We start from the raw sequence: 14,535 nt of genomic DNA on the forward strand, positions 1-14,535 counted from the left end.
TCCATAAACAAAGCAGTCCTGTAGGACAACGCAGGCTATTCACAGGAGGCCTGATTTAACATGGATAACAATGGAAACAAACAAAGCCCCCCAAAACAGGAAGGTAAAATCATGCTGCTTTTCTAACAGGAGCACAAAAAACTCATTCAAGCCTGAAAGGAAATTACAAACCACAAGAAAAAGAACCAAAAGAAACGCTCTGCCTTGAAACAACTCTCTGATCGTTCCAAAGGAAATTCTCCACAGATCATAAGCAATTACCAATCATTTCGCCTCTGTAAATAAATAAGGACTTGGGTTTCTGTTCAGGTGCTGGGTATTTCCATTGAGGGTTCAGGGGTACCGTGGGGTAGTTTAGGGCTGATCCTGCTGAGAGAATGCAGTCTGATAGCCTGGAGTATCCTCTGTGTCAGTGAAGTGCTCCTTGTCAGGGGTTGTGTCATGCCATCCTCAGGCAGCTCAAACAAGCCAAGGAGGGAGGGCCTGCAGCAAAGGAATCCTGGGGGGAGAGGGGAGAGGAACAGTGAACAGGTGAGGACAGCCTGTGCTTCACGAGAATGCTCAGATTACCTGGAACCCCTTTGCAGAGACTTGCTTAACTCCTGGCACTGTCCCTGTCCCAGGGAAGCTGCACTAGGACTGTGGGTCTGGGTCCTTTCCAGGCACAATGCAGCTGCTCATATTAACAGCATCAGCAATGCCCTCATTTTTTAGCAGCTCAAATTGCTGTGATACAAACCCAAGAATAGCAATTCTTTTCCAGATTACAGCTTTTCTCTAAGTACATTCAAAAAGAGTTCTAGTCCTGGATCCGGTTACTGTCATTCAGTTCAGGCTACCTGAGCCCCCAGACTGCTGGACTGCCTTTCAGTCTCCAGAGCTTTCCCCCAGATTCCACTTTCAGGCTAAGACACTACAGCCTGTCAGGTTGTGAGTATTCTCAGGCCTCCTGACTATGACAGTTACAAGTCAAAAGTGGGCCCAGCTTTCCAGAAGGAATGCAAGCTGACAGTAGCCTAATTCCCTTCAGTGGAGCTCTACTCAGCCAAATCCAGGCTCAAACACATCTCAAACCAGCTCTGCCATTTGCTTTGAAAACACACTTCCCTTTGTGCAGTGAAGGATGAAAAGGTATGAAAAGCCTCAAGCTGAGTCTCACCACAACAGTGGGCCTGAAGAAATGCCAAAGGAGTTTATTGGAGGGGCCTATTCTGGTGAAAGCTCCTACTTTCCAGACCTCCAACAGCATCACCAGCAGACCCTGAAGAAGTGTGGCACCTACCACAGCTTGGGGTACTCAGTGTCCATCATGGGAGGACATTCTGTTAATGTCTTTGTGATGCCAACAGCACGGATCTGCTTTTCAACTTGTCCCAGACTCTTTCTGGATTTCAGGAATTATCATTTTCTCCAAGCCCGTTTCAAACATCCTAGTATGACAGTTAGAGAAAAAGTATCAGAACGATTTATCACCCTATGGTGACCAAAGAAAAGCAGAAACCACACAAAGCACCAGGAAACTGAGAACACAAGACAATTTGTTTCTTAACAATTGCTGCCCTCTTACATAGATGTTTGCACATATAAACTTGTTACAAAGGATAAAAACCAGAGACAGCAATGATTCCCTTTTATGACCCGCTCAGGAGATCAGTAACTTGAACTATCAGTGAGGAACTGTGGGCAGAAAATCAGAAATGAACCCCAAAAGGAGAGGCACCCGGGCAGTCAGATTAGCGCCAAACCTCCTTTGCCATTTCAGCCAGAGAGACAACTCTTTCCTGCTTCAAAGGCAAAAACTGCACAGCAGCCTGAAATACAACCCAAGCCAACAGAACACACTCCCTTTGGCTGTATGCTGCCAAGTATTTCCTGCAGAGCTCATGCCCCATTTCCTGTGCCATACTGGTTAATGAAGAGGAGAAAGCAACGAGAAAAAGGATGAAGTAAAACTCCAGATGAAAACAAGAGAATTGCTTTAGAGTCAGCAGCAAAATGCATTCTAAGAAGGAGACAGGAAGGGCAGCCTTCATAAATGTTCCCTTTTACTGAAGGGCATTAACTTGCTGCTCCAAAGTTTGCCTAAAAACTGCTCATCTTCTCGGGCACCACAACACTGAAACGTGGAACCCTGGAAGCACCACTTCCATTTGGTTGGTGGAACACCACTGGAAGAACCCTGTAATTCTTGCTCCTCTACAGGAGGCATCAAGCAGATTTTAAAGGATTAATAACAGACCTTGTGTGATCTGTGTAGAGATAACATCACGAATTTCATCAGCATGGCCATCTGCCTGGGGATGATTTCAACAATGTGTCACAGCTTTGACAGAGGAACGTAAACCCTTCCTCAGAACTTTATTCCCATGAAGGCCAAAATGACACAAAAGCATGGAATGTTTCCCAGCATGAACACAAACTGCAGAGAGCAGTGGTCAGAATGGCTGTGCTGTGTGACAGGGCAAGTGTGTTGCTATTAGCTGGAGATTAAATGGAGACACTTTCAGACAAGTAACGACATCACACACACCAGGAAAGGAGGAGAACTACACAAGTCCTTTAGTTCCATTCCCTCAGTTTTCATGGAGTGTCACCTGCTGTGGCCACTGCCCTTTATGCCCCCTTGACTCCAGAGCATTTGGAGCAAGTCCCTGGAGCCACCAGAGTCCCACCCATGTACAGGATGCCTGATCTGTGCAACTGCACACTCTGAACCACTCGTGTCACACTGGAGCTTTTCAGAGCAAGGAACTTACTTTTGATAAGTTTTGTTGGTTTGGAACTTGGAAGTCTTTGGAATAGCAGAATGAAGACCTGTTTCCTGTACCAGTCAACTGATTCACTGGAAATTTAAAAGAACAGTTATTCAGTTCACAGTGGGCTTTGACTGGTGCTGTCACTTTACAGAAAACACAGATAAAGTTGTTCCCATCTCTTTAACTGATAAATGTGACATTTTTGCTCCTGAAGTGTTAACCTTTGGCATGACTGCACACTGCAGAACCAAAGCCCACAGAAGTCAGTTTTGAATGCAATTTGAGCTCATACTCACGGGGGCATATGCTCCATGATGCTGTTTAGCAGGTCAAAGCCTTGGGGATCACTGGCTTTCAAGGCAATCAGCTTCAGGAATCCCCCCAACACTCCAGGCTGCAAGGAAAGCAAACATGAAGCTCTAGGCAACTGTTCTTCCTAAGTGGCCCAGCAGAAAGTTGGCTCTGACCATCGAAGACACGCACCAATGCAAAAGCATCCCTAACCTAAACCAGGATTCTGATCCTGCAGTGCAGGACAAGGAAGACACGCTGAGGCTCCTTCTCACTCACTCACTCACTCACTCACTCACTCACTCCACTCACTCCACTCACTCACTCCCTCACTCACTCCCTCACTCCCTCACTCACTCACTCACTCACTCACTCACTCCACTCACTCCACTCACTCACTCACTCACTCACTCATTCACTCCCTCACTCACTCCACTCACTCCACTCACTCACTCACTCACTCACTCACTCCACTCACTCACTCCCTCACTCACTCCACTCACTCACTCCCTCACTCACTCACTCACTCCCTCACTCACTCACTCACTCACTCCACTCACTTACTCCCTCACTCACTCACTCACTCCCTCACTCACTCCCTCACTCACTCACTCACTCACTCCACTCACTCACTCACTCATTCACTCACTCACTCACTCCCTCACTCACTCCCTCACTCACTCCCTCACTCACTCACTCACTCATTCACTCACTCACTCACTCACTCACTCACTCACTCACTCACTCCACTCACTCACTCCCTCACTCACTCCCTCACTCACTCCCTCACTCACTCACTCACTCCCTCACTCACTCACTCACTCCCTCACTCACTCACTCACTCCCTCACTCACTCACTCCACTCACTCACTCACTCATTCACTCACTCACTCACTCCCTCACTCACTCCCTCACTCACTCACTCACTCACTCCCTCACTCACTCCCTCACTCACTCACTCACTCCCTCACTCACTCCCTCACTCACTCACTCACTCACTCATTCACTCACTCACTCACTCCACTCACTCACTCCCTCACTCACTCACTCATTCACTCACTCACTCACTCCCTCACCCACTCACTCCCTCACCCACTCCACTCACTCACTCACTCACTCACTCACTCACTCCACTCACTCACTCCACTCACTCACTCACTCCCTCACTCACTCACTCACTCCACTCACTCCACTCACTCACTCACTCACTCCACTCACTCACTCACCCACTCACTCACTCCACTCACTCACTCACTCACTCACTCCACTCACTCACTCACTCACTCCACTCACTCACTCACTCACTCACTCACTCCACTCACTCACTCACTCACTCACTCCACTCACTCACTCCACTCACTCACTCACTCACTCACTCCCTCACTCACTCACTCCCTCACTCACTCACTCCACTCACTCCACTCACTCACTCACCCACTCACTCACTCCCTCACTCACTCACTCACTCACTCCCTCACTCACTCACTCACTCACTCCCTCACTCACTCACTCACTCACTCACTCCCTCACTCACCCACTCACTCACTCCCTCCCTCACTCCCTCACTCACTCACTCCCTCTCTCACTCACTCACTCCACTCACTCACTCACTCCACTCACTCACTCCCTCACTCCCTCACTCACTCTCCTCAAGCCTGTTCTGAACACAAGCCCTGAGAGTTCTGCTGGTCCACATGTTCCACAGGAAGCAAACAAGGTAAGAAAATTCTGGGAAACTGCCACTTGCCAAAACCAAGTGCAGGAATTTTCCATCTCGGCTGACAAAAGCACAGGAGCCCAGGATTCACCTCACCCCCAGGACGGGAAAGCACCCACCAAGCTGCATGCAGAGTATTTATCCGTGCATGGAGTGCCACTGAGGCCCAGCCCAGCCCAGCCCCTGCCCCGCGGCCCCGGCACTCACGATCTTGGCGGCGGCGCTGCGGGCGATGGTGCCGGCGCCGCGCTCCAGGAACGCCTCTGCAGCAGCCGCACCGGCGGCGGGATGTTCCCCGCGCGCTCCCGCGGCACCGGCTGCGGCAGGTGCGGGAAAACAGCGCCATGAACGAACACGGGATGTGGCATCGAGCAGGAGAGACAGAGAGGCGGACTCCGGGCGTGCGCAGAAGGGACGGCGCGCTGTGCTCCGCGCATGCGCAATAGGGACGGCGCGCTGTACTCCGCGCATGCGCAATAGCGACACCGCTCTGTACTCCGCGCATGCGCAATAGCGACACCGCTCTGTACTCCGCGCATGCACAGTAGGGACGGCGCGCTGTACTCTGCGCATGCGCAGTACCGACGACGCTCTGTACTCCGCGCATGCGCAGTAGCGACGGCGCGCTGTACTCCGCGCGTGCGCAGTTGGGACGGCGCGCTGTACTCCGCGCATGAGCAGTACCGACGGCGCTCCGTACTCCGCGCTTGCGCAGTACCGCCGAAGCTCTCTAATCCGCACGTGCGCAGTAGCGATGCAGATACCGCTGCCCAAACGCCGGTTCGAATCCCGCCCTCGCCGGCCCTTCTCCCTCGCTGGCGCCGCCTGCCGGACATGTCCAAGAACTGCATCGTAGTCCAGCCCCCACCACCTCCAATGCCCGCCGGGGGTCCCCAAGGAGGGGCGTGACGAGGGGCGACACCTCGGGCGCCGGGGGTCCGCAAGGCGAGGTTGCCGAGGGCCGACACCTCGGGCGCCGAGAGTCATCGGGTTGAGGTTGCGGCGGGGCGACACCTCGGGCGCCGGGACTCCCCAAGGGGGGATTGCCGAGGGACGACAGTTTTGGGCACCGGGGGTCCCCAAGGGGGTTCCCGGAGGGACGACATTTTGGGCACCGGGGGTCCCCAAGGGGGTTCCCCGAGGGACGACATTTTGGGCACCGGGGGTCCCCAAGGGGGTTCCCGGAGGGACGACATTTTGGGCACCGGGGGTCCCCAAGGGGGTTCCCGGAGGGACGACATTTTGGGCACCGGGGGTCCCCAAGGGGGTTCCCGGAGGGACGACAGTTTTGGGCACCGGGGGTCCCCAAGGGGGTTCCCCGACGGACGACATTTCGGGCACCGGGGGTCCCCAAGGGGGTTCCCCGACGGACGACATTTCGGGCACCGGGGGTCCCCAAGGGGGTTCCCCGACGGACGACATTTCGGGCACCGGGGGTCCCCAAGGGGGTTCCCCGAGGGACGACATTTCGGGCACCGGGGATCTCTGTGGGGGTCTCTGGGGTGTCTCCGGAGCATCTCTGGTGGTCTCTGGGGTTCTCTGGAGGTCTCTGTGGGATCTATGGGGGTCTCTGGTGGATCTCTGAGGGGTTTCTGTGGGTCCCTGGGGTCCTCTGGGGGTCCCAAGGTGGGTCCCTGGGGGTCTCTGGAGGTCCCTGGGGGTCTCGGAGGGGTTTCTCGTGATCTCTGGAGGGGTCTCTGGAGGTCCCCGGGGGGCATCTCGTGATCTCTGGGCGGTCTATGGGGGTCCCTGGGGGGTCCCTGAGGGTCTCTGGGGGTCTTTGTGAGTCTCTGGGGGTGTCTGATGGTCCCTGGGGGGTCTCTGGGGGTGTCTGGAGATTTCTGGGGGTCCGAGGGGATCCCCAGGGGAGTTCTTTGGGGGTCCCTGGGGGGTCTCTGGTGGATCTTTGAGGGGTTCCTGTGGGTCCCTGGGGGATCTCTGAGAGTCTCTGGGGGTCTCTGAGTCTCTGGGGGTGTCTGAGGGTCCCTGGGGGGTCTCTGGGAGTCTCTGGGGATGTCTGGGGGTTTCTGGGGGGTCCCAGGAGATCCCCAGGGGAGTTCTTTGGGGGTCACAGGGGGGGTCTCTGGGGATCTGTGGGGGTCCCTATGGGGTCCTTGGGGGTCCCTGTGGGGTCTCTGGGGGTCCCTGGGGGTCTCTGGGGGTCCCTGGAGGGGTCTGGGGGTCTCTGGGGATCTCTGGGGGTCTCTGGGGGCATCTGAGGGGCCCTGGCAGGTGTCTGGGGGTCTCTGGGTGTCCCTGGGGGGTCTCGGCGTGTGTCTGGGAGTCCCTGGAGGTCTCTGAGAGTCTCTGGGGGGTCCCTGCGGGTCTCTGGGGGTGTCTGGAGGGGTCTGGGGGTCTCTGGGGATCTCTAGGGGCATCTGAGGGTTCCTGGCGGGTGTCTGGGAGTCTCTGGGGGTCCCTCAGGGGTCTCTGCGGGTCCCTGAGGGGTCTCTGGGAGTTTCTGGGAGTCCCTGGGAGTCTCTGCGGGTGTCTGGGGGTCTGTGGGGGTCCTTGGACGGTCCCTGATCTATGGAGGGTCTCTGGTGGTCCCTGGGGGGTCTCTGGGGCTTTCTGGTGGTCCCTGGGGGGTCCGTGAGGGTCTCTTGGAGTCTCTGGAGGTCCCTGGGGGGGTCTCTGAGGGTTTCTGGGAGTCTCTGGGGTGTCTGGGAGTCTCTGGGGGTCCCTGAGGGGTCTCTGCGGGTCCCTGAGGGATCTCTGGGAGTTTCTGGGGGCCCCTGGGAGTCTCTGGGGGGGTCTGGGGGTCTGCGGGGGTCCTTGGGCGGTCCCTGGTGATCTATGGGGAGTCTCTGGGGGGTCCCTGGGGAGTCCCAGTGGGCTCTCTGGGGGTCCTTGGGGGGTCTCTGAGAGTCTCTGGGGGTCTCTGGGGGGTCCCTGGGGGGGCCCTAGGGGTCCGTGGGGGCGTCTGTGAGTCCCTTGGGGGTGTCGGGGGGGTCTAGAGGGGTCCCTGGAGTGTCTGGGGGTCTCTGACAGTCTCTGGGGGGTCTCTGGGGGAAACTGGGGGTTCTCTGGGAGATCTCTGTAGCTTCCTGAGGGACCCTGGGGGTCCCTGGGAGTGTCTGGGAATCTCTGGGTTCTCTGGGGGTCCCTGGGGGGTCCCTGGGTGGGTCTCTGGGGGTCTCTGGGGTCCCCAAGGAGGTTGTCCATGGGGCGACACCTCGGGCGCCGGGGTTCCCCAAGGGGGTGTTGCCGAGGGGCGACACCTCGGGCACCCGGGGTCCCCAAGGGAGGTTCCCGAGGGCCGACATTGCTGGGCTGTGGGCAATGGGGGTCCCTGAGTTCCCCAGGCACCCCCTGACCACTCTTACCTCCCCTTACCTCCCTGTGACTCCTCTGAGACCCACAATCCACTGTGAGACCCCCCTCATTTCTCTCTGACTTCTCCTGGATCGCTTTGGACCCTCCTGAACTCCCCTGGACCCCCCTGAATCCCCCTTGGACTTTCCTCAACTCTCTTGGACCACCTTGCACCCCCCCCCAGCCCCCCTTGACACTCTCAAAAACCTTGGACCCTCTTGAATCACATTTGGACTCCCCTGGACCCCTCCAAACCCCCTGAAGCCCCCTGGACCCCTCTCAAACCTGCCTGGGACCCCTTGGACCCTCCTTAGACCCTTCTGGACCCCTTCGAACCTTTCTGGACACCTCTGAGACTCCCCTGGACACTCCTGGACCCCCCCCAAAACCCCCTGGACCCTCCGAATCTCTCCTGGACCCCCTTGGACCCCTCTGAAACCGCCTTCCACTCCCTTAAAACCCCCTGAACCCTCCTGAACATTCCTGGACCACCTTGAATCCTCCTAGGGCCCCCATGGACCACCCCCTCATACCCCCAGGGAAAACCCCTGGACCCTCCTGGACCAACTTGAACTCTCCTGGACCCCCCAAAACGCTTTGGACCCCTCTGGACCCCCCTGGGCCCTCTCGGACTTCCCTGGACGTCCCATGTCCCCTGCATGTCCCCCCATAGCCTTCCCATGTCCCCAATGTTCCCCCCATGTTTCCTCCATGTCCCCTGCGTCCCCCATGTCCACCCCATCTCCCTCATGTCCTCCCCATGTCCCCTCGATGTACCCCCATGTCCCCCTGATGTCCCCCCATGTCCTCCCCGTGTCCTCCCCCATGTTCTCCCCGTGTCCCCCCGTGTCCCCCCAATGTATGTCACTCCATGGCCTCCCAAGACATGCAGCTGCCAGCACAGGACACACACAAATCCCTCCGAAATTCTGGAACACGACATTCCTCTGCAGGGCTGAAAACAAGACGGGGAGGCTTTTTTCCTTTCCGTAGGTGGACTAATGCCCCCAAAACCAGGGAGCTGGGACAGTGGCTGCTCCCTGCACTCTGCTGCACTTTCCACAGCTCCTTCGTTGACTTCCTGGTGGATTTGTGCATCCTCTGAAGGTGGCACTTCTCTGCAAAGCAACTCAGCAAATCCCTTCAGTTTGATTTGTTTCCAGATTTTTCTCCCTAGCACCACAGAGCTCAAAAAGGAAACCAGAAAACCAGGAAAAAAACCCAAAGAACAAAAAATCGCACCGTGCCAACCCCCAGCTCCTCCCACAAAGCTCAAGGGGTCCCATGTGTGTCCCCGCCACCTCCAGCTGGCCACCAGGCCCCCAGAGCTGAGGGAAATCTGAGCAGATACTGAGAAACCTCCTTTGCTGAGCACACTCACCACTGCAGTCCTTCAGGCTTTGCAAGAGTCTGTAGGGATCAGACCCCAATTCCAATCCCTGACTACCTTTCTAACAGGTTTTGTTAGACACACACTGGGTGGTCACTCCAAGAACAGCACACAGAGACTGCACAAGGCATTACAGGATTGCCACAAAGAACAGAAGTACCTTTTCTTTCGCATGGTTTTTCCTCTGCAATAACAACCGACCGGTCTGGTTCGTACTGGACATTTCCCTTGAGGGTTCAGGGCCCTCTGGTGAGGTGGGGTTGTTTAGGGCTGATCCTCACAGGCCCAGACCAAACCCAGCCACCCCATCACTGCTGCACGTGGGAGCAGATGGAAATCTCAATACAGCACATAAATGCTCCCCTTCCCTACTACTCAGTCTTTCCTTACAGATGCAAGGAGCAGATTTACTCCATCCTTTGCAGGGACTTGCTTAACTCCTGGCACTGTCCCTGTCCCAGGGAAGCTGCACTAGGACTGTGGGTCTGGGTCCTCTCCAGGCACAATGCAGCTGCTCATATTAACAGCATCAGCAATGCCCTCATTTTTTAGCAGGTCAAACTGCCGAGATACAATCCCAAGAAAAGCAATTCTTTTCCAGACTGTCACTGCGTTCAGGCTGGTGCTCAGCGTGCACAGAACCTGCAGCACAGACACAGCAGAGGGCTCAGGGACACTCAGCATGCACAGAACCTGCAGCACAGACACAGCAGAGGGCTCAGGGACACTCAGCATGCACAGAACCTGCAGCACAGACACAGCTGAGGGCTCAGGGACACTCAGCAGGCACAGACAGAGCAGCACAGACACAGCAGAGGGCTCAGGGACACTCAGCATCCACAGAACCTGCAGCACAGACACAGCAGAGGGCTCAGGGACACTCAGCATGCACAGACAGAGCAGCACAGACACAGCAGAGGGCTCAGGGACACTCAGCAGGCACAGACAGAGCAGCACAGAGACAGCAGAGGGCTCAGGGACACTCAGGAGGCACAGACAGAGCAGCACAGACACAGCAGAGGGCTCAGGGACACTCAGCATGCACAGAACCTGCAGCACAGAGACAGCAGAGGGCTCAGGGACACTCAGCATGCACAGAACCTGCAGCACAGACACAGCAGAGGGCTCAGGGACACTCAGCATGCACAGAACCTGCAGCACAGACACAGCAGAGGGCTCAGGGACACTCAGCATGCACAGAACCTGCAGCACAGACACAGCAGAGGGCTCAGGGACACTCAGCAGGCACAGAACCTGCAGCACAGACACAGCAGAGGGCTCAGGGACACTCAGCAGGCACAGAACCTGCAGCACAGACACAGCAGAGGGCTCAGGGACACTCAGCAGGCACAGAACCTGCAGCACAGACACAGCAGAGGGCTCAGGGACACTCAGCTGCTCATCCAAACACTCACAGCTCCGCCCACAGGCTCTATGTTCCCAGAGGGAAAAACGACTGGACGGGACACACCTCGGACATCACAGTTCCTCTCATTCCTGGTGCCCTGCAAAGTCACAGGAAGTACAGTCCCTCTCAGACCCTTCACCCCTGAACACGAGGACACCTGCACTTTACACTGGATCCCAGGGACCTGCACAAGTGTGTTCAAGTGAGCACAAGTCGATGGCTCCCTCTGACACATCCAGCCCTCCCTTCCCTCTGAGAAGTCCCAAAGACTCCCACTCCACCCCTGCGTCTGTGCCCTGTGCAGCACCCGCACCGAGCTCAGCTCTCCCCTGGCCCTAGGACATTTCTGCACGTCACCTGTTACTGATTACAGAGCACAGGATAAGGCAAGAACAAATTTGGCAGCACTTAACACCTGGAGTTTTCTTTCTCCACAAATTGCTGCTGTTCCTCCTGGCTCTGGAGGTTCCTGCACGAGCCCTTGTCCCAGCCCTGCCACACACACACAAGAAGCAACAGGCACACAGGCGCTGCTTTCACAATTCCTGACCCAAACCCTTGCCTTTCCTGCCCAAAGCTGAGGGAAATCTGACAGAGTATTAACAAATCAGCTTTGCTGACAGCAGTCAGCGCTCCACTCCTTCGGACGTTGCAAAACTTTGTAGGGAACAGACCCAAATTCTAAAGTGCAGTCTCACTCTCTAACAGATTTTGTTAGAGAGAGAGTGAGCCGTGACTCATAGAACAGGAAAAAAAGACTGCACAAGGAATAACAGAAGGTTTCTCAGAAGAACTCAAGTTCCTCTTTCCCTCATCATGCTGGGACTGCAGGACCCAGCATTTAAAAGACCCTAGCATTTAAAAGACAATACAATTGTTACTGATTCTTAAACCTCTGCAACGTGGTTATTTCCCAGAGAACTGAACCAGCACTAAACTACTCCCACATCCCTGCAGTGCTTTGGGGAGCAGCAAGATGATGTCCCACTTGTGCTTGGAAGAACTCAAGAGAAGGAAAAGTCAGTTCCCTTCTCTCTCTCTGATCCATAAACAAAGCAGTCCTGTAGGACAACGCAGGCTATTCACAGGAGGCCTGATTTAACAGGGATAACAATGCAAACAAACAAAGCCCCCCAAAACAGGAAGGTAAAATCATGCTGCTTTTCTAACAGGAGCACAAAAAACTCATTCAAGCCTGAAAGGAAATTACAAACCACAAGAAAAAGAACCAAAAGAAACGCTCTGCCTTGATACAACTCTCTGATCGTTCCAAAGGAAATTCTCCACAGATCATAAGCAATTACCAATCATTTCGCCTCTGTAAATAAATAAGGACTTGGGTTTCTGTTCAGGTGCTGGATGTGTCCATTGAGGGTTCAGGGGTACCGTGGGGTAGTTTAGGGCTGATCCTGCTGGGAGAACGCAGTCTGATAGCCTGGAGTATCCTCTCTGTCAGTGAAGTGCTCCTTGTCAGGGGTTGTGTCATGCCATCCTCAGGCAGCTCAAACAAGCCAAGGAGGGAGGGCCTGCAGCAAAGGAATCCTGGGGGGAGAGGGGAGAGGAACAGTGAACAGGTGAGGACAGCCTGTGCTTCACGAGAATGCTCAGATTACCTGGAACCCCTTTGCAGAGACTTGCTTAACTCCTGGCACTGTCCCTGTCCCAGGGAAGCTGCACTAGTGTCCTGGGTTGAGCTGGCAAAACGCCAACTGTCCAGGACAGAGTGAAGAGGGTTCCTCCTCCCCCCAACCAGCCAAGGGAAAAAAAGAAGAGAGAGAGAAAAGAAAAAACCTCAAAAGCAGGTTTATGCTGGAACTAACTACATGTATTTACACAGAAAAGAGAAAATTAAGAGGAAACTACAATATAACACACACTTACACAAGTTATGTATAACAAGAAATAATTTCCCACTTCCCAGTAAACACAAATTCTACCATTTCAACTACAAATCATTCTAGAGAAGTCAATTCTTCAGAGACAGACTTAAGCAGAGAGAAAAGCTAAGAACAAACATTTTACTTCCCTAAGATAACATGATGGTAAGCTGGTAGTCCGGGCTTGGGCCTCCCCATCCCTCCTGGGACAGCAGAGTGTCTTGCTGGGACCACAGCTGTGAAGCAACTGCCTAAGCCACTCCCACACACCAGCTCTTACCCCTTTTGAGATGATGCAATATGGTATGGAATACAATATTATTGGCCAGAAGAAGTCAGCTGTTAGCTAGCTCAGTCCAGCTCAAGTCAGCTGACAATTCCCAGGCCTAGCTGAACTTTTAAAAACTAAATTTAGGCCCATCTGGCCAAACCCATAACAACTAGGACTGTGGGTCTGGGTCCTCTCCAGGCACAATGCAGCTACTGATAATAACAGCATCAGCAATGCACTCATTTTTTTATCAGCTCAAATTGCCATGATAGAAACCCAAGAATAGCAATCCTTTTCCAGATTGTAACTCCAGAGGGCTCAGGGACACTCAGCATGCACAGAACCTGCAGCACAGACACAGCAGAGGGCTCAGGGACACTCAGCATGCACAGACAGAGCAGCACAGACACAGCAGAGGGCTCAGGGACACTCAGCATGCACAGAACCTGCAGCACAGACACAGCAGAGGGCTCAGGGACACTCAGCATGCACAGAACCTGCAGCACAGACACAGCAGAGGGCTCAGGGACACTCAGCATGCACAGAACCTGCAGCACAGACACAGGAGAGGGCTCAGGGACACTCAGCATGCACAGAACCTGCAGCACAGACACAGCAGAGGGCTCAGGGACACTCAGCATGCACAGACAGAGCAGCACAGACACAGCAGAGGGCTCAGGGACACTCAGCATGCACAGACAGAGCAGCACAGACACAGCAGAGGGCTCAGGGACACTCAGGAGGCACAGACAGAGCAGCACAGAGACAGCAGAGGGCTCAGGGACACTCAGCATGCACAGAACCTGCAGCACAGACACAGCAGAGGGCTCAGGGACACTCAGCAGGCACAGACAGAGCAGCACAGACACAGCAGAGGGCTCAGGGACACTCAGCAGGCACAGAACCTGCAGCACAGACACAGCAGAGGGCTCAGGGACACTCAGCATGCACAGAACCTGCAGCACAGACACAGCAGAGGGCTCAGGGACACTCAGCCACTGCCATGGCTCTTCATGCACAGGGCACAAGCTCAGACACTCTCAGAGCAGCAGCTTTGGAGGGTGAAACAGCTCATCTCTCAGACAATCTTTACTTACCCAAATCTTGAACAAAACAAACACTATCTGGGGTAAAAGTTAACTGTGCACTCAAAATGTCTAATTTTATATGAGCTGCCTGAATCTCCCAAGTCCATGCAACTGAACAGGAGACAACCATTACTTATAGGCCATCAAGTGGATAAATCTTCATCTTTTAAATAGCATATATTTGAGCTGATTGCTAAACTAAGTGCTGTGAAAAATAAGGCCTTTCTGAGGTTACCAGGAAAACCTTACAAAAGCCAAGTTCCAATGAACAAGAAGACACAGCAAGATCTTGCCTTCTGCCTACAACACACTTCATTTTGCTGATTATCAAACCTTAGCAAGAGACCATTCTCACAGAGGCATTTCTTCTCTGCTGAATGCAGCCCAGGGATGCAGAGCCCAAGCCACCTACCCTGCCTGGG

The 14,535-nt window shown here is 54.5% G+C and overlaps 1 long non-coding RNA gene across 1 annotated transcript; it reads right to left on the reverse strand.

The window, feature by feature from the left end:
• Positions 1-1,173: 1,173 nt before the first annotated feature.
• Positions 1,174-3,191, reverse strand: LOC139671978 (uncharacterized). Its single transcript, XR_011697832.1, has 3 exons — positions 3,053-3,191; positions 2,757-2,842; positions 1,174-1,408 (listed from the first exon to the last, which is right to left on the reverse strand). It is a non-coding gene; the product is annotated as an uncharacterized lncRNA (long non-coding RNA).
• Positions 3,192-14,535: the final 11,344 nt, after the last annotated feature.

The sequence above is a fragment of the Pithys albifrons genome, chromosome 5, assembly GCF_047495875.1.
Source record: "Pithys albifrons albifrons isolate INPA30051 chromosome 5, PitAlb_v1, whole genome shotgun sequence".
Lineage (NCBI taxonomy): Eukaryota > Metazoa > Chordata > Aves > Passeriformes > Thamnophilidae > Pithys > Pithys albifrons.